Source organism: Phyllobates terribilis, unplaced genomic scaffold (assembly GCF_046119375.1).
Source record: "Phyllobates terribilis strain yellow unplaced genomic scaffold, ASM4611937v1 Scaffold_1__5_contigs__length_1240528914, whole genome shotgun sequence".
NCBI classification, from domain to species: Eukaryota; Metazoa; Chordata; class Amphibia; order Anura; family Dendrobatidae; genus Phyllobates; species Phyllobates terribilis.
In genome coordinates this window covers 936,131,808-936,158,642 of record NW_027362761.1, presented here as the reverse complement: position 1 = coordinate 936,158,642, position 26,835 = coordinate 936,131,808, and positions in this window count along the sequence as shown.

The following is a 26,835-nucleotide window of genomic DNA, read 5'->3' as shown; positions in this document are numbered from 1 at the left end:
GGTATCTGTCTGGAACAAATATTTCAAAAATATTTAGATTTGAGAGTCCTCAGTGGTTGATACCTTTTAATGGCTAACTGAAAAGATGGAAACAAATTGTAAGCTTCGAAAACTACTCGGGTTTCTTCATCAGGCATAGTATAACACAAAATCTGAAGAGTAACATATTTATATACAGCAAGACACAGATATTTTATTACGTCACTTGTCTCATCTATATCTATTACATTATTTCTGTGTCCTATTGTGCATAAATATGTGACTCTTCAGATTTTGTGTTATACTATGCCTGATGAAGAAACCTGAGTAGTCTCAAAAGCTTGCAATTTGTTACCATCTTTTCAGTTAGCCATTAAAAGGTATCAACCACCGAGGACTCTCAAATCTAAATATGTTTCTACATACTGACTAATACGGTACAAAGATATATATTTTCCCTGTATCACATATTTCAGAGATTTACATGGAAACCAAAGATTTATTTATTTTTTATGCCGTTCATCATGCGGTATAAGTGATAAGATTATTTTATTCTTCGGGTCAGTGCGATTACAGTAATGTCATATTTATATCGGGTTTTTTTGTTTGGCTGCTGTCACATACTAAAAGACGTTTTTTGAGTGCCACAATTTTTAAATATTTTGGCCGACATAGTCATCTGAGGGCTTGTTTTTTTCACGATGAGTTGACATTTTTATTGTTACCATTTTTGGGCATATGACATTTTTGATCGCTTTCTATTCGGATTTTTGGGAGGCAGAATGAACAAAGTCAACAATTCAGGAAATGTCTTTTTGCCTTTTTTAAGTCGTTTTGCATGCGGTAAAATTGATATGGTAATTTTTTAAATTCAGTTAACCTATCAATTGATAAGATAATTGATTTAATCTTGGGTTACGTACGATTGCAGAGAAAACACATTTTTTTCAATGTTTTGGTGCTTTTACACAATAGACACTATTTTACAGAAGAAATAATAATTTTCATTGCTTTATTCTGAAAGCTATAACTTTATTATTTTGCAGCTGATGGAGCTGTATGGTGGCTTGTTTTTTGCAGGACAAGATGACGTTTTCATATGTACCATTTTTAGTTACATTAGTCTTTTTGATTGTATTTTATTCTACTTTTTGTTTGGTGGTATGATGATAAAGCATCATTTTTTGCATAATTTTTTTTTTTACGTTGTTCACTGAAGGGGTTAACTAATGGGATAGTTTTATAGGCCGGGCCCTTTCGGACGATACAATAGTAAACATATGTACTTTTATTTATTTTATTTTTTTTTCATAATATATACACAATTCATTTGTGATCTTTTAAAAAAAATGTTTACAACTTTTTTCCTTTTTTTTCCTTTTTTACTTAGTCTCACTATGGGACTTTCAATTTAACAGCTCTGATCGCAGTGCTCCTGCATTGCTATGCTTCATAACTGTCAGTGCTGCACTTACACACTTTAGTTAGATTATGCACTGCGCATGATCTACCTAACTTGCTAATGCCTGGTAACCCAGATGTCATCATGGTGACATCGGATCATCATTGGCCATGATCGGACCCCTTAATGATTTTGCAACGGCGGCGACCGGAGTGCAGAGGGGGCTTACTCCCTCTGTATGCCTGCTAAATGCTTCAATCAATATCAATCTTAGAATTTAAGGGGTTAAGGAGTCATAATCAGCTGATACCCTGTGGCGATCACACACTCACAGCCTTTCTGCATGCAAAATCGCCATGACATATCCATACATCCAAGGTCGGTAAGTACTTACCAACCTGGACGTATGGATCCGTCCAAAGTTGTAAAGGGGTTAAGGAATAGATTTTTTCAAAATGATACCCAAATTCCTTATTAGATGTGGCTTTGAGTAGAGCCAGCAAATTTAAACAAATCAATTTGTTGAAATCCACCAAAAATCTGAAAAAGGATAAACAAAATTGATTTATTTTTAAATTTGGTCCAATGGACAACGCCACTCACTCTGCTTTTACCAAAAATTGGCATGTCTAGAGCTCGGATAATGATTTAGGTGACATGATCATGCAAAAACTGCTAATCACATACAGACATTGTCCCAATTTTAAAGACAATTTAATCAGGAACTGGTTAAAAACTCCAGTATTAAATTGGTTGAAGGGTTCCAATGTTGTGGACAATTATAGATGCGGATCATGTAATTTTTGCAGTTTTCATCTGAACAAGAATTCAATTAAATTAGGTGGTATTACACATAGTGTGTCAGGATTTAAATCCTGTGAAACTCAATATGTTGTGCCATTATTTTCTGTCCCTGGGGAAGATATCGTATTTTTCAGATTATAAGATGCACTTTTGTCCTCCAAAATTGGAAAGTGGGGGGTGTGTCTTACAGTCCAGATGTACTGTATCTTACAGTCTTATTATAGTCCGGCTGTGGATGGGGGGGGGAAGCGGGTCACAGAGGCAGGAGCTGGCTGCTAGATGATCATGTGTGCTCCCTGAATATTGACTACTCCCCACGCCCATAGTTCCTCCCACCTCTATTCTCTGAAGCCAGAGCCAAGAGGGGTGAGGGACTATGGGTGTGTGGAGCAGAGAATATTCACTCTCTTTAATAGCGGGCACACATGATCGCCCAGTCGCTGCAGGAGTCAGTGGCTACAGCTAACAGTGTGTCTGTTATTTTTTTCATGTGTGCAAATATACCAGAATGGGGGCCATGCATATCAGGATGGGTATAGGGGCCATGCATAACAGGATTGGGGACCATGTATGCCTAGATGGGGGTCATGCATACCTGGATAGGGATTGGGGGCATGTATACCAGGATGGGGATGGGGGCCATGTATACCAGGATGGGGGACCATTTAAACCTGGATGGGATGGGGGATGATGTATACCTGAATGGGGGCCATGAATACCTGGATGTTGATGGGGGTTGCAAACCTGAATGGGGGCCATGTATACCAGGATAGGGGCCATGTAAACCAAGATGGGGATGGGGGGCCATGGATACCAGAATCGAGATGGGGAACCATGTATAACAGGGTAGGGATGGAGGGCCATATATACCAGGATGGTGATGGGGGCCATATATACGAGAATGAGGTGCCATGTATACCAGGATGGGGACATATATATACCAGGATGGGGGATATTTTTACAGAATTGGGGTACGTTAGCCCTATAACAGTGTCAGCAGCAGATCCCCCCCATAACAATGCGTCATGACAACATTTTTTGCTTCAATTTTTTTCTATTTTCCTTTTCTAAAACCTAGGTGTGTCTTATAGTCTGAAAAATATGGTATATAAGGAAAACATCAAATCATTGTATATACTATTTAGAGAGCACTTCATTTCCATCTTTTCTGGCAATGGCTCCACCAGACTTATTGAACATGTCCACGAGACACACAACCCGGAGATTCTACGTTTCGCTGGTTTAGAGAGGGTTCATCTACCTGTTCAGGAGGTAATCTCAAAACAATTATTATTATGTAGAGAAGCTAAATGGATAATCCGATCCAATGTGGAAGGTCCTTTAGGTTTTAATGATAAACTAGATATGGCGGTGTTTTTATAACCTTGTTTTTAATTTGTTAATTTTTTGTTTTATTATGTTATTCATGTTATTGTGACGTGGGAGAAGGGGCGAGTGTTCCTATAAAGGTCACGCCTCCCCACCTCAAACTGTACCTGGACTTGTTGAAGTGTCGATTACATGCAAAACTGTCATTGTCCACATGGTGACCAACTCCCCCTGCATCCATGCTGTCTCATTCAATAAAGTCTCATTCAATAAAGAAGAATTTCACTGGACACCGAGTGCCACCCATTCATCTGTGTAGTTGCACTTTTTAACCCTTCTAACATCCCAAAAAATGAAAAAGGCATTTGAAAAAAAGATGCTGATCTAAATTAGACATATGGTAAATTTTACTTTTTAACTTTTTTGTGTCCTATAACTATTTCTTATAGGGGCATAGAAATGAAAAGTTTGAAAATTGTAAATTTTTCACAATTTTAGCAACATTTTATAATGCACAAATATTTTATCAACCTAAATTTACTAGATTATGAAGTACAATGTGTCACTAAAAAACAGTCTTAGAATCATTGGGACTGGAAGAAGGATTGCAAAGTTATTACCACATAAAGTGATACATGTCAGATTTGAAAAATGAGGTTCTGCATGAAGGTGAAATTAGGCTTCGATGGTAAAGGGTTATTTTTCTGTTAATGTTGCCATTGTTTTTGCAAGACAAATTGTATTCTTAATGGGATCATTTTGACATACATACAACTTAACAATTACATTTTATTATCGGTTTTTGTTGGAAATTAAAAAAGAAAATCTGAAAACTTTTTATGTTTATAAATTTGAGATGTTCAACATGCAGCACAAAAAACATTACTTTTACTCTGTATGCTTGTACAGTAAATTCAGTACCAAATTTATATAGCTTATTTTGTTTTACTATAGTTGCAATAGAAATGATTTAACCCCCTTTACAAATAAGGTATATTGCTAAAATGTACAAGCTTTTTGCTATTTGCAATAAAGAAATCAAAGAAAAACAATTTAAATAACTTATTACAACTAATACAACAAATACTTTATCTAAATTCATTTTAAAACTTTTACTTTTTCTGATTAACCTCACCTATTTTATCCTCACCCATCCCCTGTAGATTGTGAGCCCTCGCAGGCAGGGTCCTCACTCCTCCTGAACCAGTCGCCAACTTGCATTGTTCAAAATGTATTGTAATTGTTTGTGCTATGTATATCCCTTTCACATGTAAAGTGCCATGGAATGAATAGCGTTATAATAATAAATAATAATAATAATAATTAACGCAGACTTAGAGTAAATAAAACCTTTCATGACAAACATCTCTATTACTCAGTAGAGGAACTTTGACTGTTACAACTGTCTGCAAAAGTAATGCATAACCAGACACAGTTTCTAGCAATGTTATTGAAGAATGTTAGCCCACCCATCAAGAGTAATGGCCTCCAGTTCACAAACATTTTTTGGTTTGCATAATGTAACTGCCCTTTTCAATTCATGCGAAAGATTTTCTATGGATCTCAAGTCAGATTTATATGAAATATGCTTGGGTTCATTGTCCTGTAGGAAGGTCCAATATTTTCCTCACAGAAGGCATGATGTTTTCTCATAGGGTTTTCTAACACTTGATTAAATCCATCTTGATCTTCACATGCTGCAATTTCCAGTGGCAGAGAAAGCAAAATAGCTCCAGAGCATCATCAAACCACTGCTTCACTGTAGGCAAGATGTTTTTTTTCTTGGATAAGATTCATTCTTCCTCCTACAGACATACCACTGATCCATCAGCCTTAAAGCCTTCACCCCCAGGCGATTTCCATTTTTCTTTTATTTCTTTCATCCCCTTCTTCCAAGAGCCATAATTTTTTTATTTTTCAGTCAATATAGCTGTATGAGAAGCAGTTTTTTGCAGGACAAGTTGTACTTTTAAGTAGCATCATTAATTTTACCATGTAGATCTAAATGTGGGAAACAGAGCGCACAATAGGGTGATACCCTATGGAGGGAGAGTAAGAGAGTGTTGGTTCCACTCACCTGATGGAGTTGTGACAGGCACAACTCCTATATAGGCATAAAGAAAACCAGCTGTGCTGCCCCGTGGCAGGAAGGTGAATCCTCCAGGAGATATTGGATCCAGTTGGATAAACATGCAGCTGGGCTGCGTTGCTGAAGTGAATCAATTCTTCAGAGATGATGATGATGATGAAAAGGCTTTTTATTAACAACGCGTTTCAACGCTGTACTGGTGTCTTTTTCAAGTAAAAAAACCAAATTGTTTTTTTTACTTGAAAAAGACGCCAGTATGGCGTTGAAACGCGTTGTTAATAAAAAGCCTTTTCATCATCATCATCTCTGAAGAATTGATTCACTTCAGCAGCGCAGCCCAGCTACGTGTTTATCCAACTGGATCCATTAATTTTACCATAGCTTACCAGAGTTTATACCTGTCTGTATCCACCAAAGATATTACCGGCATTGCCAGCGCACTACTGTTAGACTTCAGCCATAAGAATCAGTTTTAGTTAAATTAATAATTTGTAAGCAGCAGAAATAAAGCAGCACTTACCCCAAATTATTTTTTTCACTTTTTCTATCTTTTTAAAAAATAGCAATAAACATGTGGATACACAACTGACATGGGGTCAACAGACGTTTTGCGTCAGCTGGCACTTTCTGTATGCAAAATGCTTACATGCAGTTAAGTGACTGGCCACTCACACTGGGAACATAAGGAAATTGTAACAGTCTGTACTATAAAAGTCTATTAAAAACTAGTAGTGAACTTATAAATCCTTCTTGAAAGCTGGCAGGGACAGGATGGCAAACAGCAATGCAGTCAACATACTCATTGTTCCTGACACTTGACAGAACTAATACTGCTTAAATTGAAAAACATTAAGTAAAAAAATCGAACCTGAGGACATCAAATACAAACATCTTACTGTGTTCATCCTTCTTTGTTTTATCTAGAAATTTTTTAACCATTTGAATCATTTTATCTTGTGGAATTTGAGTGTAGAAAGTTTCTACATCTATTTTAGCTAGATTGTAACTTATCTCCCATTTAAATGAATCAGTCAAGTTACAACACAAGTGTCCATAAAATAAGATGGTACATCTTCTAATAATTGCTCAGTCACTGAATTTATCAAGATAATAGGGTGCCCTATTGGTGATTCAACTGATTTATGGACTTTAGATAGGAAGTAACGATATGGCTTCTTCGGGATTTTGGGCAGAAATTTCTCACCCTTATTTTTTAAATAGCCCTTTCTCCACATTGAACTACTAAAGACTATAATTTACTCAGAAATGATCCCGCAGGATCCTTTGTAAATCCCCCCATACACATTAGAAGGTTGTAGGCCAAAGGATGATTGGGAATTTTGTTCGGTCATAACAATCTCGGCAGACTCACCTATTCACGTCAGTGCTCGCTGTGCCAAGTGCTCCTGTATTTCTTAATAGTGAGCTGCTACTCGACTCTTCTCAGGGAAAACAAAAGGATTGAAATCTTAAATCGCACATGCAGGATAATTAACTTCATTAGCAGTCATTTGTCTAGGGCCCTGAGGGTGTAAACTTTTCGTATTCGTATTTTGGCGACTGTCAGTCTAATGTGTATGGGGCCTTAAGTCTGAAAGAATTAATTACATCATTAATTTTAAAATAGTTTTTTTTTTCAAAAGAATACTATCATACCCTCTTATGTGCAAGTTTTATTAAATTTGACTGTAGTTGAACCACTTCATCACATGTAATCCCTGCTCTGACACATTTATATTATCAATGTGATATACAACTGTATCACTTGACTCCAGGTTTGAAGTACAACTATATAACCAGACTCAAGCTCAATTCTATCCTACAGGAACTTGTCCCTTTTTGATTATTTTACTTTTCCTTGCACCTTTTGCATGTATAATTATCAACTTTTTTTCTCTAGACCTTCCTCTAGAGCTTGGTATTCTTGAGCAGATAATGTAGATTTTATTTTTCACCTTTTCCAATTCAATAACCATCTCTGAATAATCCTATTCTCTTCTTTAACACAATTTCCATTAGCCATAATAATTGATAAACAACCCACCTTTCTACACTCCTTATTATAAAGGGATTTTTGCCTTAGACATTTATGGCACACCAAAAGTTTCTATAAAATTTTTGTCTCACTTACAGTACAGACCAAAAGTTTGGATACACCTTCTCATTTAAAGATTTTTCTGTATTTTCATGACTTTTAAAATTGTACATTCACACTGAAGGCATCAAAACTTTGAATTAACACATGTGGAATTATATACTTAACAAAAAAGTGTGAAACAACTGAAAATATATCTTATATTCTAGGTAGCCACCTTTTGCTTTGATGACTGCTATGCACACTCTTGGCATTCTCTTGATGAGCTTCAAGAGGTAGTCACCGGAAATGGTTTTCACTACACAGGTGTGCCCTGTCAGGTTTAATAAGTGGGATTTCTTGCCTTATAAATGGGGTTGGGACCATCAGTTGTGTTGTGCTGAAGTCAGGTTTATACACAGTTGATAGTCCTACTGAATAGACTGTTAGAATTTATATTATGGCAAGAAAAAAGCAGCTAAGTAAAGAAAAGCGAGTGGCTATCATTACTTTAATAAATGAAGGTCAGTCAGTCCGAAAAATTGGGCAAACTTTGAATGTGTCCCCAATTGCAGTTGCAAAAACCATCAAGCGCTACAAAGAAACTGGCTCACATGAGGACCGTCCTAGGAAAGGAAGACCAAGAGTCACCTCTGCTTCTGAGGATAAGTTTATCCGAGTCACCAGCCTCTGAAATCGCAGGTTAACAGCAGCTCAGATTAGCGACCAGGTCAATGCCACACAGAGTTCTAGCAGCAGACACATCTCTTCAACAACTGTTAAGAGGAGACTTTGTGCAGCTGGCCTTCATGGTAAAATAGCTGCTAGGAAACCACTGCTAAGGACAGGCAACAAGCAGAAAAGACAAGTTTGGGCTAAAGAACACAAGGAATGGACATTAGACTAGTGGAAATATGTGCTTTGGTTTGATGAGTCCAAATTTGAGATCTTTGGTTCCAACCACCATGTCTTTGTGCGACGCAGAAAAGGTGAACGGATGGACTCTACATGCCTGGTTCCCACCGTGAAGCATGGAGGAGGAGGTGTGATGGTGTGGGGGTGCTTTGCTGGTGACACTGTTGGGGATTTGTTCAAAATTGAAGGCATACTGAAGCAGCATGGCTACCACAGCATGTTGCAGCGGCATGCTATTCCATCAGGTTTGCATTTAGTTGGACCATCATTTATTTTTCAGCAGGACAATGACCCCAAACACACCTCCAGACTGTGTAAGGGCTATTTGACCAAGAAGCAGAGTGATGGGCTGCTACACCAGATGACCTGGCCTCCACATTCCCTAGACCTGAACCCAATAGAGATGGTTTGGGGTGAGAAGGACCGCAGAGTGAAGGCAAAAGGGCCAACAAGTGCTAAACATCTCTGGGAACTCCTTCAAGATTGTTGGAAGACCATTTCCGATGACTACCTCTTGAAACTCATCAAGAGAATCCCAAGAGTGTGCAAATCAGTCATCAAAGCAAAAGGTGACTTCTTTGAAGAACCTAGAATATAAGACATATTTTCAGTTGTTTCACACTTTTTTGTTAAGTATATAATTCCACATGTGTTAATTCATAGTTTTGGTGCCTTCAGTGTGAATGTACAATTTTCAAACTCATGAAAATACAGAAAAATCTTTAAATGAGAAGCTGTGTCCAAACTTTTGGTTTGTACTGTATATGTTTCTGGTGCCAGGAACTTCAGTCACCAACAATTGTGGTGGAAAAGAAACACTGATTTGAAAAATGGACAAACATGTTGAAATCTGTTCCATATAATGTATGGGAGTAATTGAAATAGGCAAAAAGGATTGATTCCAATCACTATAAATATGTATAATATAATGAAATAAAATCAAGAATTAGATCATGTTAAAGGTATAACAATCAGAGGAGAGAAAGAAAATAACATGAAACAATTCATACATTGCTAATCTTTTGTGGTTGTTTAATGTATACAGCAGCATTGTCAGCAAGTAACAAATGAAAAGTCTGCTGTTAATGTTTGTCCATTCTAAAGGAATCCAAAGGAAATATAATCAATATTTAAACAGGTCCTGAGATTTTTCTACTGGTATGAATATGTGGTTACTTTATACTGTCTTGCAACTGAAACCGTCTATAGACATAACAGTAATACTTTCGAATTATACAGATCAAGGGTGCATTTTCAAATCAACAATAAGAAAATAAATTGTGCTGTCTCATAATACAATTAGTAATAATTGTGTTTTATATGACTTTTCAAAGCATGTAACATTAAAATATCATGAATAGATATTAAATACAAACGAAGAAATGCATAATTTAAAAATGTTATTAAAATCAAAATATGCACTTAATATGTCAGGAGTTTGGCAACAAGGTAATCAATGATTCTTAATTGGGTGCAGGAATATTGAATCAACTATATTCTGTTGCTGCACATTTTTAGAAACTAAGAAAATAATGCTACTGGGCAGCTGTAAACCTAGCAGATCAAAGTGGATAAGCAAGTGGTATGGTAATTCCTTATTTGAATGTGAATTGCATCTCTTAATTGCCAAATTCTGATGATACCATATGCTCTTTATGTTTAGAAAATAACATTAACAAAGTCTGACATAGCATTAACATAATTTGTGAATACCGCATTTCTATTTTCATAAGGTTAACAGGCATTCTTTATTGAATTCAGGCCCTGAACATTGGCAAGTACAGTCATTTAACCAAGCATTAGGAAAAGACAAGAGGATCTTTGGTTGTATAAGAAAATTAACAGATGTACAAGAAGATTTGCATCAGAAAGAAAACGTGCTGGTGTCACTCGGTTCTTGCTAAACATGGAGATATAGCAGTTCTCACTCAATATAGCATAAGATAATTTCTGAAAAATGAATGAATATCATTCTAACTAGATTTCCTTTATCTGTGCATCTTGGAGATTTAATATTATTATCCCCAAAGCTCAGATTATCAGACTTAAGAAAACCATTGCTGTAAACTAATGAATAAGCATGTAACTTTGCTGGCCTATGGCATCTAACCAAATCAATTGTAGTGTCTGTCACAGAAATAATTGCAAATCTACTGTATAAGCCATCTCATTGATATCATATTGAGTAGTGAAGCAAGGCTAGCACTCTATTGACCTGTATATGACACTTAACTGTGGCTGAGACCCTCTAACCCCCTCCTCTGCAAACAGGTAATTAAAGATAGGATCTGATAGATAAGACAAGAATTTTATCCTCAACTTGCAGAAGATTTTGGAAGGCAACTGATTTACGGCCTGTGGAGGTGCCTTATGGCCATAGATACCCTATTTACAGAGAACTGCAAACAGACTGATTTGTTTCATATTAAAATTATGAATATTGTTTGATTTATTAACATCCAGGATCCTACAGTTATAAAAGTCATATTTTGGAGTTGTGACTTGTGACGAAGTGGCGAATGTAACACATTGTCCTGTCACTGGGTGGTTACATAAATACTTCCAAATTAGATATCGGACAGATGTTTGTTGCTATCCATGCCATGTTTCCACCTCCTCCAATCATCAGGACAATTACACAATTGACTAATGAGTGATGGATGAGGCCAAGGCTGTTTACATTACTAGGCCAGTTATTGGTGACCCTCTAGTATACACACATTTGATTCCAACGCATGAAATATATATACAGTCATGGCTGAAATTGTTGGCACCCTTGAAATTATTCCAGAAAATGAAGTATTTCTCACAGAAAGTTATTGCAATTATACATGTTTTGTTATACACATGTTTATTTCCTTTGTGTGTATTGGAACAACACAAAAAAACAGAGAAAAAAAGACAAATTGCACATAATTTCACACAAAACCCCAGTAGATGGCCGGATAAAATTGTTGGCACCCTCAATTTATTATTTCGCTGTACACCCTTTGGAATAAATACCTGCAATCAATCACTTCTTATAACCATGAAAGATTCTTGCACTTCTCAACTGGAATATTGGACCACTCTTTGCAAACTGCTACATGTCTCTCATATTTGAAGGGTGTCTTCTCCCAACAGCAATTTTAAGATCTCTCCACAGGTGTTCAATGGGATTTAGAACCTGACTCATTGCTGGGCACTTCAGAACTCTCCAGCGCTTTGTTTCCATCAATTTTTGGGTGTTTCTTGAAGTATGTTTAGTGTCATTGTCCTGCTGGAAGACCCACATATATATATAAAGGAAGATTGTCTTGCACTCAGTTATAAAGTTTCGAGGTGCCTATGAAGAGGGATATAACCCAGGCTCCTACGCCTTCCTCATATGCATCTCATATGACGAAGGCGCGGGAGCATCCGTTAACTGCACTAATTAAGCGACAATATAAATAAGACCCTGGCAGGTTTGAAACATTGATTTTTCCTGCATCTTTTTTCCCTGCACCTTTTTCATGTCGGTGCTTATGTCTAAATCACTAATTGTGAAAAAAACTGTTTGCATATCAAAAGGAGTGTGCGATGAATCATTACTATGTCATATATATATATATATATATATATATATATATATATATTGTCATAGCCAAAAGTGTTGTCACTCTTGAAATTGTTTCAGAAAATGAAGTGCTTCTCCCAGAAAATTATTGCAATTACACATGTTTTGTTATATACATGTTGATTTCCTTTGTGTGTATTGGAACAATACAAAAAAACAGACAAAATTGTTGGCACTCTCAACTTGCACACCCTTTGGAATAAATGACTGCAATCCATAGCTTCCTATAACCATCAAAAAGCTACTTACACCTCTCAACTGGAATTTCGGATGATTCTTCACAGAAGTCATCAAAATGTCATACACGGTAGGTGACAAAATGGTATCATTGCTTTATTGGGGCAATATTTATCTATGTATATATCATCCATATATTTACATTGGCTTGCAACAGTATTCACCCCATTTCCCTTCACTTTTTACCTATTTTGTTACATTACGACCTGTGTTTAAATATTTTTGTAATCCAATTTGTGTGTGAGGAATCAGCACTAAATAGTCTAAATTGGTGAAGTGGGACAAATATAGACGTAAATTATATTTATGGGGTCAAATAACTAAAAATTGACATATGTATTTACCCCTTTTGCCACGAAGCCTCTAAAAATTTCTGGTGCAAACAATTACCTTCATAAGTCACAAGCTAAGTGAAAGGAAGTCCACCTGTGTGCAATATAAGTGTCACATGGTCTGTCGGCATATACACAGCTTTTCTGAAAGTCAACAAAGACTGCAACACCAATAAGAAAACAACACCATGAAGACCAAAGAGTTCTCCAAACAAGTCAGGGACAAAGTTGTTGAGAAGTACAAGTTAGGGTTGGGTTCTAAAAATGTATCCCAATCTCTGATGATCCCCTGGAGCACCATCAAATCCATTATCATCAAATGGAAAGAACATGGTACCACAACAAACATGCGAAGAGAGAAGAGAGGGCCGCCCACCTAAACTCTCAGCCCGGGTAATGAGGGTATTGATCAAAGAAGCATCACAGATAGCTGCAGAGTTCCCAAGCAGAGATTGGAGTATCTGTACATACAACCGCAATAAGTCGTACACTCCATACAGGTGGCCTTTAAGGATGATTAGCCGGAAGAAAAGCCTTTACTTACACACAAAAATTGTAAGCATTGTTTTGACTTTGCCAAAAGACATGTGGGAGACTCTCCAAATGTATGGAGGAAGGTGCTGTGGTCAAATGAAACCAAAATTAAACTTTTTGGCTGCCAAGATAAACGCAATGTCTGGCACCAAAGCAAGACAGCTCATTACCTCAAAAACACCATCCCCACAGTGAAACATTGTGGTTACAGCATCATGTTGTGGGGATGTGTTTCAGCAGCAGGGACAAGTAAAATAGTTTGAGTCGAGGGGAATATATTAAAAGTTATGCACACTAAAGTTTTCAGTTATTTTGTCCTATTTATTGTTTGCTTCACAATAAAAAAGAAAACCAAAAGTTCACAGTTGTGGGCATGTTCTTTACATGAACTAATGCAAACCCTCAAAAAAAAACAGTGAGGCTGTGTGCCCACGATGCATTTTTTAAGCATTTTTGCAGTGGCAATTTCGCTGCAGAAGCGCTTAAAAAACGCTTGGCAGAAGGCCTGCCATGTTCCTCAATGATAATCCGCATGTGCTGTGCACATGCTGCGGAAATTTCCGCTGTGGATTATCATTGCGGAAAAAAATGTAGCACTACCAATTATTTTGCAGAAGCGCTGCGTTTTTGCTGCCATTGACTTGCATTGGAACGCATGGATTACTGCATCTGTAGATTCGCATTCCATGCGTTTCAATGTGCGGATGGCACCCGGGTCTAGAGGAGAGGAGACTCTCCTCCGGACCCGGGTACCATAGAACCTGTAAAAAAAAGAATAAAATAAAAAATAAATATTATATTTACCTTCTGATGGCCCACGGTGCGCTTGTCTTCGCTTGCCGACAAACCGCGGTGGACTGAAGGACCTGCGCTGACGTCATTTAGTCATGTGACGGCAAGTCCTTCAGTGTACCGCGAGCTGCCGGGAAGCCAGGACGGATCGAATCAAGACTCCGGGGGCCATCAGAAGGTAAGTATAGATTTATTTTTTGACATTCTTTACGGTCACACTATATAAATCCATGCCGTTTGCATGGATTAATATAGTGTGACGAAGTTGTCAAGCACTCTCCAAGTGATGCTAAAATCGCTTGGAAAGTGCTTAACAACCCGCATGCGGAAATGCATGTGAAGAACGCTTCACATCCGCTTGTCTCTGGCAGGAAAAACGCATCTACAAAACGCATTCAGATCAACGAAATTTCTCACTAATACAAAAGCACCAGCAAAATATTCATATGATTCAAAGTCCATAACTTGCAAGCAATCATATTGGAAAGAGCATCTTTTAGTTTTGCTTGACTTAACCTGATAAACTAGGTTATTATCTTGTGATTTAGTTTCACCACTAAGCAATCCATACACAATAAAGCATCACTTGGCCAATTATTTAGATAGCATCTTTCCTAAATCCACTGCTGAAGAATCCTGTGTTTGCTACGAGAAAGGACAAAGGTCCTAAAACAGACATTTAGGAAGTCCACCATACACATGAGAATGTTTGCCGAGCCCGTCATCTGACTCTAGTCTAATGTGTATAGGGGCTTTAACCCCTTTACCCCCGAGGGTGGTTTGCACGTTAATGACCAGGCCAATTTTTACAATTCTGACCACTGTCAATTTAAGGTAATTACTCTGGAACGCTTCAACGGATCCACCTGATTCTGAGACTGTTTTACGTCATGACTGTGGTAAAATTTCTTCAATATCACTTGCGTTTATTTGTGAAAAAAATGAAAATTTGGCAAAAAATTTTGAAAATTTTGCAATTTTCAAATTTGAATTTTCATGCCCTTAAATCAGAGAGATATATCACACAAAATAGTTAATAAATAACATTTCACACATCTCTACTTTACATCAGCAAAATTTTGAAGCCAAATTTTTTTTTTGTTAGGGAGCTATAAGGGTTAAAAGTTGACCAGCGATTTCTAATTTTTACAACAAAATTTACAAAACCATTTTTTTTAGGGACCACATCACATTTGAAGTCAATTTGAGAGGCCTTTATGACAGAAAATACCCAAAAGTGACACCATTCTAAAAACTGCACCCCTCATGGTGCTCAAAACGACATTCAATAAGTTTATTAACCCTTCACGTGCTTCACACCAATTAATTGAATGTGAAAGGAAAAAATGAACATTTTACTTTTTTCACAAAAATTTTATTTTAGACCCCAATTTTTTATTTTTACAAGGGTACCAGGAGAAATTGGACCCTAAAAGTTGTTGTGCAATTTTTCCTGAGTACGCTAATACCTCATATGTGGGGGAAAGCCATTGTTTGGGCGCACGGCAAGGCTTGGAAGGGAAGGAGCGCCATTTGACGTTTTCAATGCCAAACTCGCTGGAATTCACAGCGGACCCCATGTCGCGTTTAGAGAGCCCCTGATGTGCCTAAACAGTGGAAACCCCCCACAAGTGACATTTTGGAAACTATACCCCTCAGGGAAGTTATTTAGATATATGGTGAGCACTTTGAACCCCTAAGTTTAGAGAGCCCCTGATGTGCCTAAACAGTGGAAACCCTCCACAAGTGAGCCCATTTTGGAAACTAGACCCCTCAGGGAACTTATTTAGATATATGGTGAGCACTTTGAACCCCCAAATGTTTTGCAAAAGTTATAAGAAAATAACAAAAGAAGGAAATGTCACATCAGAGATATGATGCCCTTGACAAAGGCAGGAGCGCCGAAACGCGCGTCGGGGAGCCACATAGCGTGCAGTCTCGATCCCAGTACAAAGGTGAATCATATCTCTGATGTGACATTTCCTTCTTTTGTTATTTTCTTATAATTGATATATATAATGAAGGTGTATGTCTCTATGTGGGTGTGCTATTGATAGCCATGGTAGCCATTCATTTGTTTCCAGATATGATTACCCTAATTGATATGGCTACAGTCCAAAATGATATGTGAGGCATGTGATATCTGTACTCTGTGGTGACACCTGGTGGTTGTTTTTAAGTATGTTTTATTTATCTCTGTGTAATGTCTTTTGACATATGTCGTGCCACCTTAACCTAAAATGATGTTGTGATTATCTATCTATATATATTTTTTTTCAATAAAGATATTTTTTTATTATATCTTTGGCCGTATATTCGTATTTCTTCTTGCTTAGGCACTTCGGGATTATCGTTGTAATGCAAGAACTTGTGAATGGCCTCAAAACGTGTCCGGGTCATGACCATTCGCAACACTGGAGTGTTATACAAAACGTCAACACTCCAGTATTGCCGAACTTCTGGCTTCTTCACGATCCCCATATGAAGGACCAAGCCCCAAAACTTCATCATTTCTATCGCATCTACAGGAGACCAGTCAGAAAATGATGAAGAGGGGTTTTGTTCCAAAAACTGATGAGCGTACAAATTAGTTTGGCCCACCATGAGGTTTATAAAATCCTCATAGAAAAAGACTTTGAAAAAGTCTATTTCTGTGAGGCCGGTGGTGTCAAACTTGATTCCTGATTTCGCCACGAAATCAGGAATCAATGGCTCATAGTTTTCGGGGGGCGAGGTCCATATGGGGTCAGTAGTGGGGGGCGCTGGTTCGTCTTCCCTCCTGGAATGACTGCGAAGCAGTCTAGCAGCACCTGAGGAGGAAGAAGAGGAGGAGGAAGAGGAGGAGGAAGAAGAGGACGATGAGGCATCGGTAAAATAAAGAAATTTGGGATCCTCGCCCTCGCTGTCAGTGTCAGAGGCAAGAAGAGCGTATGCCTCCTCCGCTGAATAGCGAGTTTTGGATGAGCGGGAGATTTTTTTTTGTTATTTATGCAGTGTGAGTGTGTCTGTACTTTATTTAGTGTGTGTGTGTGTTGGTACTTTATTTAGAGTGTGTATGTGTCAGTGTGTTTGGTGTGAAGATTTTTTTTGAAAAAAAAGGGAAAAAGGGACTTTATGTGGTGCAAACAGCGAGCACGAGTGTGGATCGGTGAACTATGTCACCGATCAACGCTCGGCAGCTGCTGGATGTGCACTCGGATGTGTGGGAAGTGGGAAATTGGGGTGGATGAGGGGAGATCAGAGATGACTTACCAAAGTCTTCTCTGTTCTTCTTCCAGCAGCAGGCTCTGGAGCATGATCAGCAGCAGGACAGGCGCAGAAGACCCAGGAGCAAGAGACCATGCCCGGAGCAGGAGACCGTGCCCGGAGCAGAAGTCGGCGCCCGGAGCAGGAGACCGTGCCCGGAGCAGGAGACCGTGCCCATAGCAGTAGTCGGTGCCCGGAGCAGGAGACGGCGCTCGGAGCAGGAGACGGCCCCCGGAGCAGGAGAAGATCTCCACAGCAGGAGACGGCATCCAGAGCAGGAGACCATGCCCGGAGCAGGAGACAGCCCCCAGAGCAGGAGTAGGTCCCCGCAGCAGGAGACGGCGCCTGGAGCAGGAGATGGCGCCCGGAGCATGAGACGGCGCCCAGAGCATGAGATGGCGCCCGGACCAGGAGAGGGTCCCCGGAGCAGGAGATGGTCCCCGGAGCAGGAGATGGCGCCCGGAGCAGGAGAGAGTCCCCGGAGCAGGAGATGGTCCCCGGAGCAGGAGACGGCCCCCGGAGCAGGAGAAGGCCCCCAGAGTAGGAGAAGGTGCCCGGAGCAGGAGACGGTCCCCGGAGCAGGAGATGGCCCCTGGAGCAGGAGAAGGCCCCTGGAGCAGGAGAATGCGCCCGGAGCAGGAGACGGTGCCCGGAGCAGGAGACTGTGCCCTTAGCAGGAACTGGAGCCTGGAGCAGGAACTGGAGCCTGGAGAAGGAAACCAGGACTGAAGCTGGAGCTAGAGACCAGAACCAAGAGAATTAACAAAAAAAATCCTGAAAAGCAGTGAGCATGGATGTTGATCAGTAGTCACTGGTCAGCGCTCAGCTACTGCAGGATGCACGAAAAAAAAAAAATGGTGGGAAGGGGGGTAAAAAGAGGGGGGAGGGGGGATTGGGGTGGATGAGGGGAGAACAGAGATGGACTAACCAAAGTCTTCTCTGTTCTTCAGCAGGATCAGCAGCAGTATCAGCAGCAGGCTCTGGAGAAGTATCTGGAGCAGGAACCACAGCAGGTCAGGAGCAGGAAACCCAGGACGCTGGAGCAGAAGATCCAGGAGCCCAGAGCAGCAGCAGCAGCAACTGGACCAGGTGAGAAGACGGTCCAGCGACAGACCGCTCTGTAGAAATCCTCACCAAGTGTGAGGGTCTGCAGGGCGGTCACAGGGGGGTGATAGGGTGGTGACAGGTGGAGGACACCACCTAATCACCTCCCAGTCAGGTAATCTGATTGGAGCGATCGATGATGACATTGATTGCTCCAATCAGAGTACCTGAATACAGGTGACAGGGCGGTCACAGGGAGGTGTCACCTCTCTGTGACCCCCTGTGGTGCATGCTGTGCCCCAGCCATCTGACTGGTGACATTGATTGCACCAATCAGACATGGCTGGGGCAGATAACGCACCACAGGGGGTCACAGGGAGGTGACACATCCCTGTGACTGCCTGGTCACCTGTATTCAGGTACTCTGATTGGAGTGATCGATGTCATCATCGATCGCTCCAATCAGAACAGTCTGGGGGATTTCATCACATTGCAGGGTGTCATGGGGCAGTGACAGGCAGTTCACAAGCCAGTCACCGCCCCATGACCGCTCTGTCACCGCGCAGTCCCTCTATGATCGGTGCGATCGATGTGATCAGCGATCGCACTGATCATAGCGCTTTGGGGTCAGGGCTGGGGTCTCCTAGCAACAGGCTAGGATCGGTGCTCTTAGGAGCACCGATCCTAGGCTGCACATCACTGTTTCCAGCAATCTGATTGCCGGAAACAGTGAGAACGCTGTGATTGGCTGTTCAGAATTGAACAGCCAATCACAGCGATCGTGGGTGCGGGGAGGCTGCGAAACCCCCCTGGGATGCCAGCGCCATCTACCCTGAGGTGAGATGGCGCCAGAAATTTAATGCTATCACCGCGACTGGGACCGCATTAAAGACCATGACCTAATAAGTACGTCATTGGTCCAATCGGCCCATGTCACAATGACGTACTATTAGGTCACAAGTCAGAAAGGGGTTAAGTCATTACTTGCTCATATCTAAACATTTCATATTTTTCATTTCATCACTTGGATAGCTCCACAATGTTCCATCCTGTCAACATTGTTCTGCTGCTCCTTTTTACCATAATCTTTATATACTACAGTGACATTCTAACAATTGGACACTCTTTAATAGCAAGTTTAATACGTATCAAGCTGCATTGAAAAGCCCATACGACCTCGGCTTTTTTGCAATGATAAATGGCTATCAGAAATGTGAAATGTATCCACAGTCAACCTGGAGATTTCTAAACCAGGAGAAAGAGTCTAATAAATACCGATTATTGTTCTCTCATAAGCAAATAGAAGGATTAAGCAAATAGAAGGAGTAAGCGAAATTCGAATTTGCTTGTTGCACATTTTTTCCCAAGAAATGTGTTTGTTTGAGAAGTTATTATTATGCTCTGAGGTCTCTCCTGACCCCAGAGCATAATAAACATAACATTTAAAAAAAAGAAAAATCCTTATAATCAAATTACTATTTACCTCTCCTGCCCCTACACTATTTACATTCACCCATCATCAAATTGACTCTGCCTGCTCTGAAATCGCAAACCTCTCACATTGGGACGGGACTTCCACTTTGATGTGAGGTGAACGGAACAATCAGTATAAGGATTTTTTTTTAAATTTTGATGTCCCTTTACAGTTCATAAAGAGGTTTGCCAGCGGTCTCTACCTTGCTGAATCCAATCAGAAGCTAAGGGAAAAAAATCAGAAGCAAGTGCGGATTTTAGCAAAATTAGAGTAAAAGTCAACTCAAATTTATTACCTCATCTCTAATGGTGATGTCTACAAGACACTATGAATAAAGAGTAACTGTCATTTTAATTTTTTATTTCATAAATCAATAGTATACATGAAAATCAGCAACTTTGTAATATATCTTATCAGAGAAATCTTCTGAGGTAAAATCTGTATGCAGTGAGGACAGACTTTCCCATTACTGAGATATGAGAAGGAAGCTGCTATGAAGTAGATTCTTTCTAGATAAGAGAGGGCGGAGCAGGGAGAAGCTTTGCCTCTAGCTCCTCCCTCATCCTGTCTATATAGAATTATATTATTAGCAGCTGTCATCTCCTATCTCAGTAATGGGAAAGTCTGTCCTCACTGTATACAGATTTTACCTCAGAATTGAGAATTTTCATAATGAGTAATCAATTTTTTGACAGAGAAAGAAGCATATTTTTCTGATAAGATATATTACAAAATTGCTTATTTTCATGTATACTATTGATTTATGAAATAAAAGTTAAAAGGATAGTTACGTTTTAAGCTTTGGTGTGGTGAGAGTGAAGGACAAAAAAATATTTTATCCATTTTTGCGTTCCATTTTTTTTTTTCTCAAAAGTATATTTGGGTTAACTGTCTTTTTACTTATTTCAAGAAAAAGGACAATGTGATTCATTTCCAATTACACATCCGCTGATGGACTTATAAATAATAGAGCATTAGTTATCTGGCAATTATCAAAACAGCAGAACATAAAAGTCATATGCATTTCATTCCTTTCAGAAAAAAAAGCTATTCCTTTAACTAGACTTGCTGAGAAAATGTTCTGATCATAATTGACATTTTACTTCAGGCCTATTTTTTTGGTTGCAAGTAAAAAGTTCTTATATAATGCAGTTGCAAATTGTTTTAAAATGAATCAGTGCTTCTTGAGATTATTGTCTCTGACAGAATAATAACAGACAATTTGAAATAAGAGTCACAGAGTCTCATGTGTAAGGAATGGCTCTTAAAGAATAAATAAGTCTTCTCCTATGTGCATTATTACCTAGCAGCGAAATAAATATTTTAAAAGTTTTGTCGCAATCCCATTGCTAGCATATACAAAGATTTGTTTCTTTATAATGTCTGGCATTTTATTGCATTGTTTAAATCCCTCTGTCTTGCCTTCCAATTATTTTTTTCTCCTTTGCGAAGGAAAATGGCCCTGCTGCAATCTTTTCATTTTATTTCTCTTCTCTTCTGCTTTCTTTCTTGAAAGGCAGTTGGTGGTCACACTCTTGTATACTGCGCCTTAAACCATAATGACTGGAGCTTTATGCTAAAAAAAGGCTATTTTGGGACTCTGACATAAACCGGCAAGGATTACAAACTGTGTGAAAAAAGTCAAATCCCTTTTTTTCAAACATTCATTAGTTTCCAGATAAATAGGTATAGAAGGCAATAGATTTACTTATTTGAAGGGCAATTAGAGCCAAATGTCAGGTTCTCAATACTTACAGCTTACTCTCCTAGCAGGACATTATATATGCAAATCCCAGCTGTCTTATATCTTCATTGGGTTGTAGAAAAATATGTTTTGTTTCTATGCACACGAGATTTCTTGTATATTATAATCAATAAATGAAGATGTCTCAATGTGTTAACCAAGAATTTTATATGCCGAATAATAGACATTCAAGCAAGCATGAAAATATTCTGCATATTACTTTTGTATGCTTCATATTCCTTTGATTTTTATCTAATTAAAAGATTATTTTTATTTATTTCTTGTAAATGCTTTTGCCATTATATGCTTTTTTTGTCATTAAAACACACTACCGGACAACTCTAACATATCGTAACCTTGGTACATTTGTGCACCTGAGCTCAGTTAGCTACCGGATGGAAGTGTCCATAAGGCAAGCTGGGAAGCAAGCTCTAATAGAGAGCTGCTGAGAGAATCAAGAAATCCAAGCAAGGTTGGGGTTAGACGAGCTTTGATTCTCTCATGCGGGAGAATTGTGCCGATTATGCTAATGACACTAGGTTCAAACTCTGTCAGAGATTGAGATGAGTGTCATCTTAGTGTGATCCAATTCTTTCACATGAGAGAATCGCAGCACAGGTGCAGAGAAGATGGAGATCTTAATTTCTCCATCTTATACATTGTCTGAGTCTGCGGATGTTGGACTTCACTTGGATGACATCCGAGGGTGGCTGACTAAATACATTTTTTCCCCACTGTATTGTTGAACTGCTACATTTAGGGTATGTGCCCACGGTCAGGAGCCGCTGCTGGTTTGAAGCTGCATGTCTATGTAGTGTCAAACCCACAGCATCCAGATTTTACAGGATAGTGGACGGCATTTCAAGAAATCCCATGTCCACTATGTGTCTCTGCACCTGCGGATCACCCGCGGACACTGACATGCGGCACGTCTTTCAGACCCACAGCATGTCAATTTCTCTTGTGTGTCCGTTAGTGGACTTTCCCCCTAGACTAACATCAATAAGGAAAGTCCACATATAAAAAAATAAATTGCACTGCTAATTTGCATAAACTGAGGGCGGAAGCTGTGCAGCTATTCTGCAGCGTCGGGCCCGCAGGTGGCTCCTGACTGTGGGCACATACCCTTATTTTAGATTGTATGAAATTTATTGATGTTAATCTAAAATATTTGAGACATATCAGCAAAGGTTTTTATAAGACTGAATATTTGACCTGTAGCACAGATACAAATATACAGAATGTGCTAAAAAATAACATTACTCTTTGCTATACACACTCCTTTTGCAACAAACTGTCCCCATGCAGAAGTAAAATGTGTATGCCAGGAAAAAAGTAAACACCATATGGCATTATATCCAAAGCTTATGATTTGGCAGTCAGCAAAATGTAACCATCAAATGCAGAAAGGACTAAACCTGAAAGTGAGAACTTAAGCATTATGCAAATATCAGCATGAATATGCATAGACATTGAAACATGTCTGCCTATAAAGCACTTTCACATCAACTTGTATCCTTATGAGCACTGTATAACTGCTTTTTGACAGATGATAATAATGACAAAATGTGGGATGATGGTGATCATGATTCCAATGATGGAAGAATATGGAATATAACAATGGAGAAGATGGAGTAGTGTAATAATGTTTTTTTACACACTTAAAATAATCCCATATTTTACTATACAGGATTTATTATTTTTTATATTGTTCAATTTATCTGTAGCATTGTACTCTAAATCTAGAGGTTTACCATTTACCTTTTACTTTTTAATAATTACAGTTGAAACCAGAAGTTTACATACACTATGTAAAAAGACACATGTGTTTTTCTCAATATCTGACATTAAATCAGAATAAACATTTCCCATTTCAGGTCAATTGGGATTACCATAATTTTTAATATTTGCCAAATGACAGAATAATGAGAGAGAGAATGTTTTAAGGCATTTTTATTACTTACTGCAAAGTCAAAAGTTTGCATACACTGAGATTACTATGCCTTTAAATAATTCTGAACTGCCCATATGATGATGTCATGTGTTTGGAAGCTTCTGATAATTTTTTTGGCAACATCTAACTTAATTAGAGACACACTTGTGGATGTATTTTAATGCATACGTACCTGAAACACACTGCTTCTTTGTGTAGCATCACGGGAAGGTCTAAAGAAATCAGTCAAGATATCAGGAAGAGATTTGTGGACTTGCACAAGTCTTGCTCATTCTTGGGTACAATTTCAGGTGCCACGTTCATCTGTGCAAACAATTATATGCAAGTAAAAACAAGATGGGAATGTCCAGCCATCATACTGCTCAGAAAGGAGACAGGTTCTGTGTCTCAGAGATGAATGTGCTTTGCTCCGACTTGTCCATATCAACCCAAGAACAAAAGCAAAATACCTTGTGAAGATGATGGCGGAAACTGGTAAGATTGTGTCTGTCAGGGCGCCACCGGGGAGACTATGCAATATCCCACCACTGCCGTCACTTTGTCAGAGATTATGCACACACACACGATCCTGATTACTCACTGCGTAGTTATCGGCAAGCAATCAGTGAGAGTATGGCGTACACACCTCCGAATTCCAACTCATGGACTTTGTGTACAGTGGGGAAAAAAAGTATTTAGTCAGCGACCAATTGTGCAAGTTCTCCCACTTAAAAAGATGAGAGAGGCCTGTAATTGGCATCATAGGTAGACCTCAACTATGAGAGACAAAATGAGAAAACAAATCCTAAAAATCACATTGTCTGATTTGGAAAGAAATTTTTTTCAAATTTTGGTGGAAAATAAGTATTTGGTCAATTACAAAAGCTAATCTCAATGCTTTGTTATATATCCTTTGCTGGCAATGACAGAGGTCAAACGTTTTCTGTAAGTCTTCACAAGTTTGGCACACACTGTTGCTGGTATTTTGGCCCATTCCTCCAGGCAGATCTCCTCTAGAGCAGTGATGTTTTGGGGTTGTCACTGGGCAACACGGACTTTCAACTCCCTCCAAAGGTTTTCAATAGGGTTTAGATCTGGAGACTGGCTAGGCCACTCCAGGACCTTGAAATGCTTCTTATGAAGCCACTTGTTGCCCTGGCGGTGTTTTTGGGATCATTGTCATGCAGAAAGACCCAGCCACATTTCATCTTCAATGCCCTTGCTGATGGAAGGAAGTTTGCACTCAAAATCTCATGATAAATGGCCCCATTCATTCTTTCATGTACTGCTTTACAGTAGGTATGGTGTTCTTTGGATGCAACTCAGCATTCTTTCTCCTCCAAACATGGCGAGTTGTGTTTCTACCAAACAGTTCTACTTTGGTTTCATCTGACCATATGACATTCTCCCAATACTCTTCTGGATCATCCAAATGCTCTCTAGCAAACTTCAGATGGGCCTGGACATGTAATGGCTTAAGCAGGGGGACACGTCTGGCACTGCAGGATCTGAGTCCCTGGTGGCGTAGTGTGTTACTGATGGTAGCCTGTGTAACGTTGGTCCCAGCTCTCTGCAGGTCATTCACTAGGTCGCGCCGTGTGGTTCTGGGATTTTTGCTCAGCATTCTTGAGATCATTTTGACCCCACGGGTTGAAATCTTGTGTGGAGCCCCAGATCGAGGGAGCTTGTCAGTGGTCTTGTATGTCTTCCATTTTCTAATTATTGCTCCCGCAGTTGATTTCTTCACACCAAACTGCTTGCCTATTGTAGATTCAGTCTTCCTAGCCTGGTACAGGGCTACAATTTTGTTTCTGGTGTCTTTCGACAGCTCTTTGGTCTTTACCATAGTGGAGTTTGGAGTGTGACTGTTTGAGGTTGCGGACAGGTGTCTTTTATACTGATAACAAGTTCAAACAGGTGCCAGTACTACAGGTAATGAGTGAATGACAGAGGAGCCTCTTAAAGAAGAAGTTACAGGTCTGTGAGAAAAATTTCTTTCCACATCAGACAAGGTGATTTTCAGGATTTGTTTTTCTAATTTTGTCTCTCATAGTTGAGGTCTACCTATGATGTCAATTACAGGCCTCTCTCACCTTCTAAGTGGGAGAACTTGCACAATTGGTGGCTGACTAAATACTTTTTTTCCCCAGTGTATATGCCCCTGTACGATCACTGCCAGCTTCACAATAACCCAATTAAGATTATTTGCTGCCACCACCAATCAGTTATAGCCAATTGGGAGCCTTATAGGTAGCATAAATGGCTTTGAAGGGGGGGGGGGGGCATTTCAGAGCACAAGAAACAGAACTATTAAATTTTAGATTTAATCCAAAAGGGAGGCAGTGTTTATGAAAAAATATACAAAAGATTTTACAAAAGGGGACAATACAATACAGAGTATGCAGTTACACAAAATAAAAAGGGATTAACAGAAGAAACTTAATAGATAGATCACAAAGATGCCTCAGTTTAGCTGGAGGGGAGTTGCTTCAATGGACTGTTATTGAACGGGACCCGTGCTTATAAAATATGTATCTCGCGGCATGAGGCTAGATCCAGGCTCAGCTGGATCTTTTATGCCGAAGAGGAGCAGTGTCCACACACTCCTCTGTGATGACCTCACGTTGGTAGGTCTCCGCCCTTCATGGTTTTATTAAAATCTCTAATTTCTGTGATAACTTCTCGCTGGTTGATTGCAGAAGTTCGCAAGTGACACCCTATTTTTTATTGCAAATTTACCTTTCTGTAGAGACCAGACATGACATGGCTGCTGTCCATTATCTTTGTACTTTTGCGTGATAGCTCATCGGCAGGGCTTACATACATGGAAAAATATGCGTATTGTTCCTTAGCTAACCCTGCTGCTAAAAATGTGTCCCATCGCAATCGGAATTATAGGATTTCCGATATTCCATATTTCATGTCGGTGCCTATGACAATGCAGATCGCACACATGTGCAAATGAGAATTTCCTGGCTATTGTGGAGAGTGAGATGTATTTCCTTTGAGGCTTAATAAGCGGTTTTCTCTTTAGCCAGGTGTCTACTCATCACAGGTCTCTGCTACTAAGAGCTACATTCTTATGGTAATTAGCCTGGACAATTAAGTTTGCCACCTCTCCTGTGTACTGATATTTGCATAGAGACAGCTCTATAGATTGCAAGCTCTTCTCCTTGCCAGTAAGATAGGGAAGGGGGTATGACTGAGAGGGATTCCAGAGGGAGAGAGAAATTTTTAATATTTTCTATGACAGTGTCAATAACCACAGTGAAATGAGTACTGTATCAACATGGGCTGAAAGGCCACTCT